We start from the raw sequence: 7,214 nt of genomic DNA on the forward strand, positions 1-7,214 counted from the left end.
TTTTCTTTCACCATCTATTATGAGGGAGACTTTGGCCAGGTAGAGTGGTTTGTGTTGGAAGCCATAGGTTCTTAGAGTTTGGAGAGTTTCATTCCAGGCCCTTCTAGCTTTCAGGGTTTCCATTGAGAAGTCTGAAGTATTTCTGATGGCATTACCTTTGAAAGTGCTGTGCTGTTTTTCCCTAGCCGCTTTTAGGATTTTCTCTTTGGTGTCAATGTTTAGAGTCTTAATGATAATATGTCTTGACGAATTTCTCCTTTGGTCCAGCCTCTTTGGAGTTTTGTTGGCTTCTTGCATCTTGATGGGCCTTTCTTTTAAGAGACTGGGGAAGTTTTCTTCAATTACTTTGTTAAATAATTTCTCCATGATTTGGTCTGAAATTCTTCTCCTTCTGGTATTCCAATGATCCTGATATTAGGACGTTTAAGTGTATCCCACAATTCCCTCATGTTCTGTTCACAGGAACTTTTGAACTTACTGAGATTTTTGAAATCTAGAACTGTTTCTTCCATCTTGTCTTCCAGATCAGAGTTTCTATCCTCCACTTGGCTGACTCTATTCTTGAGAGCCCCTAGAGAGTTTTGGACTTGTTCAATTAAGTTTGCATTTTCTACTACTTTTCTATGTATCATTTCCATTGCTCTGTCAATCTCCCTTTTCACATCATTTTCTGATTTTCTTGATGATTCTTGGAATTCATCCTTGCATTTCTTTATGTCTTCCTTTAGTATGGCCAGCTGATTTTTAAGATCCTCACACCTCTTAACTCTCTTTGAACTGCTTCCAATATCTGATCAATTTATTCTAGCTTAGTGATGGTAGCATCCACACGATTGTCAGTCCTTTGTTGCTTTCCTGCAAGTTGGTCAGTGTTGCCTTGTTCATAGGTTCAATTTGATGTTCTGATCCTAATGGCTTTTCTATGTTTTGGTTAGATGCATTATTCATTGTAGGACTGGGTGGTCTAACTGTATTTTCTTGCATTTTATTTTTCATGTTATTTCTTTTACGCTGTGGTCTGTCTATGACAGTGTATGGGCACACAGGTGGGTGGATCAGCCTGGGCTCTAGTGCAATGGAAATATGAGGCAGCCTGGGCCAGTTGCCAGGCAACCTGGGCTTTGGCTCTCACTTGCCAAAGCCACCTATGTACTTCCTGACAGGGGCGCCAAAGTTGCCTGAATTCTCAAGTGGCAATGGACCAAAGCTGCCTGCATTTGAGCTTGGAGGGGAACTGAGGTACCAAGCCCTGAAGCAGCTCAAATTCTGGCTGGGAATACTGTGATCCGGAAACAGTCTGAGCTCCCCAGTCACAGGAGAATAAAAATATGGAATGGTTCACGAATTTGTGTGTCATCCTTGTGCAGGGGCCATGCTAATCTTCTCTGTATCATTCCAATTTTAGTATATGTGCTGCCGAAGTGAGCATGGCTCTTACATTCTTTCTGCCACTCTTTAGCATTAGACCTGAGCCTTGGAAGGTGTGGTCGAGATGTTACTCAGTACTCCAGTCATTTCTTTCCAGCACTATGATACCTTCTGAGTCATCCCAAGGTCACTGCCATCTGAAAAGAGAAGATTCTCTACCAAAAGTGAGAGTAGCATTAATGTAAGGGTATGAACATTAAGAGAAGTGCTAACTAGGCACATTTATACATCTACTCTTTTTTTTTTTTAATGGGAGAGAAAAATGGAAGGAAAGGAGAAAACAGTGTCAGAACATGAAATCTCATCATGTGCAATGTGTCAATCTTATACTGAAAGAGATGCTACAAACTTTCTGGAAGAAGGAAAGGTATATATGGCTTTCTGGAGGTGGGGACATTTGACCTCAAATTGGAAAGATAATTTACAAAGTTGGAGATAAAGGAAGTGGAACAAAAGGAGCTTTCCAGGCTCAGGCAAAAAACAGCATTGTTTGACCTAGAAATTTGAGCTTGTGATTTTTCTAGCACACAAGATAAAGAATACCACTGTACATAGAAGCACAGAGAGCAACTTCCTCATATAATAAATATTTACATTGTCTTTAAAAGTCTCTTCTCTTTCCATTCATTTTATTTATTTTATTGTATTATTTTTTTTCTCAATTTTTATTAACATTTTCCATGATTATAAAAAAAAAATTCCCATGGTAATACCCTCCCTTCCCATCCCACTTTCCCTTTTGAAATTCCATTTTCCATCATATCCCCTCCTTATCTCAATCAGTCTCTCTTTTATTTTAATGTCATTATCTTTTCCTCCTCTTATGATGGTCTTGTGTAGGTAGTGTCAGGCACTGTGAGGTCATAGATATCCAGGCCATTTTGTGTCTGGAGGAGCACGTTGTAAGGAGTCCTACCCTTCCTTTGGCTCTTACATTCTTTCTGCCACCTCTTCCACATTAGACCATGAGCCTTGGAAGGTGTGATTGAGATGTTACTCAGTACTCCAGTCACTTCTTTCCAGCACTGTGATACCTTCTGAGTCATCCCAAGGTCACTGCCATCTGAAAAGAGAAGATTCTCTACCCAAAGTAAGAGTAGCATTAATATAAGGGTATGAATATTAAGAGAAGTGCTAACTGGGCAGTTTGATAAGCATAATATGTACATTTTTCCAGAAATCAGCAGACTTTACACCCCTAGGGCTGGATTCATTTTATACTTTCACTCTTAGTTGGCAAGTTTGTTAATTCATATATCAACTCTGCAAGTTCTATTGAGAGCTAACTTTTATCAAGTACTTACTAGGTATATGGTCATATTCTAAAGTCCTTATACTTGATAACTCATTTAATTCTCACAACTGTGTTGCAGACATTCAAGTAACACCAGCTTATGAATAAGAAAATGAACCAGGCTGCTGTTACATGGCTTCATCTAGGTCATGAAGTTAGTCAACAAAAAGAGTAGGATCCACATCTTATATTCTTATCTCTACATTATTCTCTTTCTCATTCCATCTCCACTTTTGTCTAGTGTTATTATACACTGACCAGTTTTTCTTTGAAGAATGTGATGTAATTTCTTTCTCATGTTGTCGCTCAATCTTTTTCTTTATTTATTTCATAATATATATTTCAACTTGTAATTAAGTTTTGTATTGTTTTGGTTATATTGATGTCTCCATGTCAGTAATATAAAGTTGGTGTTTCTGTAGTTCACTAATGAAACCCAAATCCTAGGATACTGTATAATGTATGCATTCAATAAATATAGTGAGCAAACCTCAGAGGATATTTCTGAGGGATTCTGTACACTGATTTTTGAAACAGGGTCTCTCATTGGCTTGGAAATCAGAGCTTATGCTAGACTGGGTAGCCAGTGAATCCCAAGGAACCTGGCTGTCTCTGCCTCCTCAACACTGGGATCATAGGTACCTGCCACCATATTTGGGTATTGGGAATAAACTCAAGTCCTCATGCTTGCAAGGTAAGTACATTACCAACTGAGCTACTTATTAGCCCCAAACTCAATTAAAAATAGTTCTGAAGAAACATATAAAGAATACTAGAAACATAAAGAGTACTAGAAATATAAAAATACTAGAAATGTAAAATACATGAGCAAATACAAAACATATTTTATTTCTTAATTAATATAGGTATGTATTGACAGTGGCCAAACTGAAGCAATGGTCAACTCTGGAGTGTGATGTTGATGGGACAGTGTTCAGCAGGGCTGCGGTATCCAAGACGTTCTTTGGCAGGGCCAGAAGTCTTTCAGCGACCTCCTTGAGTGCCTGTAGTCTGACAGTGTGTGCTATTGCTATTTTTTTCCTTGGAATTTTAGGAATTATTACAAGTTCATTATTGTTCATTTTTGCTTTCATCTTCCCCTTCTATGTAGTAATATGGGAATCTAATTTAAATGTATGTATAGAGTCACTGATGATTAAACAGGAAAAGAATGTTTCTATAGAAATTTCTGAGGCTTTAATGTTTAAGCAGGTAAACAGATTATGGATCCTGAACCTAGGACTAGTTTGAATGAACAAAGTTTCTTAACACCACAAATGTATATTTCACCTAATGAGACATATTCCTTACAATGCTATGCTACATGCCTTACCTGTTGTTCCCAAGAAACATTACTTATGATTACAAGAATTAATGGGCACATTTCCTGAACCTACAGATAACTTACTAGAAAAGGAACCTGAAACGCTAGGGCGGAAAAGTAAACATCTTTCAAATAATTAGGTTGGGCCTACACAAGGAAGTAAAACAGAATATGTAACTTCCAAAATTAACCATAGAGTTCGGTGGGCTCCTAAAGGAAAGACATCAATGAAAAACAGTGGTTGGATAGATCAAACTTTACCATATACAGGGGCATATATTAATGAAGTAAGCATGGTCTGGAAAGATGGAAAAAGTGTTAAATACCAAAATTTTCACTTTATGGAGAGACTTGCAATGTCAGAACCAGACTGTAAAATGGAGCAACAAAGAAAGGTCATAGAGAGACAATTAAATCAGTACTGGACTAGAAATTGAGAAACACACTGTTATTCAGGCTGCAAAATAATATTATGTAGAGAGTGACTAATACAGCCCTTTCTGAGGTCCAAAAATGTCTATCACCTTACAACCATAAGAGCTACTTGCCAGGGCTCTTGGCTAGTTTACATGAATCTGGGGAAGATATTAACCAGATTACAATCTTTGACTTTCTTGTTTAAGATGTCATCAGAATGTCTATGGGGCAAGAGGTTTGTGAGTTTAGCAGAAGCAGGGGAAACCAAGGGAAAAGAGGGATATTGTGCAAGATTTCTTAGAGAATAGAAGCTACATGAATAAGTTGCTATGTCTTGCTGACAAAAAAGAAATGTATTGGAATTGTATAAATAAAGAAGCAGAGTTTTGCTCTGTGTCCAATGTTTCACCCAAACTATTGGTCCAAATCATTTCCTCACAACGCCAACTCTACATGTCCCCTTCGCTTTCTTTTTTTTTTTTTTAAATTTTTATTTATTTATTTGAGAGTGATAGACACAGAGAGAAAGACAGAGAGAGGGAGAGAGAGAGAATGGGCGCGCCAGGGCTTCCAGCCTCTGCAAACGAACTCCAGACGCGTGCGCCCCCTTGTGCATCTGGCTAACTTGGGACCTGGGGAACCGAGCCTTGAACCGGGGTCCTTAGGCTTCACAGGCAAGCGCTTAACCGCTAAGCCATCTCTCCAGCCCCCCTTCGCTTTCTATAGCCCTGCTGAGTCTGGACCTCGGCAATGTATGACTTTATAAATCATGGATATAATATTATATTGCTTCACTGTTAATGTATGTAGGGATAATGCATATAATATTTATGACATAAAGGATGGAAAGCGTATATTAAAAAGGGCCTGTGAAGTTGTAATTTTTACTCATTTTTGTGAGTTGGAATAAAAATCTTAAAAAAAACTGTTAAAGAATAGATTAGAAACCCTGAAATTATAAATATAACCTTTTAAATTTTTTTGTTATTTTTCTTTATTTGTTTGAGAGTGACAGACAGAGAGAGAAAGAGGCAGATAGAGGGAGAGAGAATGGACATGCCAGGGCCTCCAGCCACTGCAAGTGAATTCCAGATGCATGCGCCCCCTTGTCCATCTGGCTAAAGTGGGTCCTGGGGAGTCGAGCCTTGAACCGAGGTCCTTAGGCTTCACAGGCAAGCGCTTAACCACTAAGCCATCTCTCCAGCCCCAAAATAGCCTTCTTTATCTTATATGAGGTATACAGAAAATAACTCACTTAAAATATATTGTCAGATAACTTCAAGTTATATGTAAAATTATATAGAATGCAAATAGTAAGCACAAGATGGCTGGAATTGTGTAGATAATATCCCAATGAAGTCACCTTTATGACAAGGAGAATGATGAATGGAATCATGTCATTATGATAAAGGAACTAGTTCTTCAGAAAGATGTAAATATTATAAATTTATATATGATTAATTTTGAGGCTTCCATACCATTGACAAAAACATTATTTTATATTTTTGGATGACAGAAGTCTGAAATTAGTTTTATTCAGCTAAAATTAATGCTCAGCTTCAATAAGAAACACCTATTCCCCCATATTTTCTACATAAAAGAAAGCAATCTAGTATCAATACTCACCTCAATGTCCTTAACTTGATTACATCTACAAAGTCACTATTCCTACATAATCTTCACAGATTTAAAAAAGAAGACACCATCCTCAAATATTAATTAATTAATTTGATTTTTTTACAGAGAGCAAGCTAGTGAGAGAGAAACAGAAGGAGAGAATTGGCACACCAGGTCCTCAGTTGCCATAATTGAATTCCAAATGCTTGCACTGCCTAGTGGGCATGTGCGACCTTGTGCTTGCTTCACCTTTGTGTATCTGTCTTACATAGTGCCTGGAGAGTAGAACATGGGTTCTTAGGCTTAGCAGGAAAGCACCTTAACTGCTAAGCCATCTCTCCAGCCCCTCAAACATTTTCTAAAACTATTTATTTGCAAGCAGAGAGAGACAGAAAGAATGGGTGCACCAGATGTGTGTGTCATTTTTCTGCATCTGGCTGTATGGGTGTTTTGGGGAATCAAACTAGGGCAGTTAGGTTTTGCAGGCAAGCACATTAACCACTGAGCAATCCTTGCAGCCCCATCCTCAAATCTTTGAATAGGAAATAGAGGAAGAGAAATCACTACTCAATTGTTTGCACAATGCCAGCATAATCCCATTGTCGAACTCTGATAGGCATTTAACATTTAAAGCCAAGAGCATTACAGATTAGTACCTGTCATTATTGCTATGCTTGAGATTTTAAAAATCACAATAAAATCAAGTTCAAGAACAAATTCTGAGGGTAAGTTATGAAGTAATAAGAATTTCCCATAGAATGTAAGACTAGTTTTGCAATTAACAAAGAATTGTTCAAATTAACTATATAAACAAAATAAATAGAAATACATTTAATGAAATTCATGATTAAAATTCATGTAATAAATAAAATTATGTGTTTAGTCATGATAAAAATGCTTAATAACCTTCACATAGTGAAGGTCCTATTCATTTTTCTAAATGAATGTATACTATATAACAACTAACATCATATCTATTGATGAACAACACAATTATTTGTTCATAAAGTTTGGAAAAGACAATTATGCATGATTTTATCTCTCATTTCCATATCATACTGGATGCCTTAGCCATGTAAGAAAATGACATCATTGTTGAGGATTATTTTGTCTGCTTTGATTTTACAAAAATTA

General features: G+C 37.2%; 1 non-coding gene across 1 annotated transcript; it reads right to left on the reverse strand.

Moving 5' to 3' along the window:
* Positions 1–1,322: 1,322 nt before the first annotated feature.
* On the reverse strand, positions 1,323–1,429 carry LOC123456803. Its single transcript, XR_006634681.1, has one exon. It is a non-coding gene; the product is annotated as a U6 spliceosomal RNA (small nuclear RNA).
* Between the last annotated feature and the right edge of the window lie 5,785 nt (positions 1,430–7,214).

Source organism: Jaculus jaculus, chromosome X (assembly GCF_020740685.1).
Source record: "Jaculus jaculus isolate mJacJac1 chromosome X, mJacJac1.mat.Y.cur, whole genome shotgun sequence".
NCBI lineage: Eukaryota > Metazoa > Chordata > Mammalia > Rodentia > Dipodidae > Jaculus > Jaculus jaculus.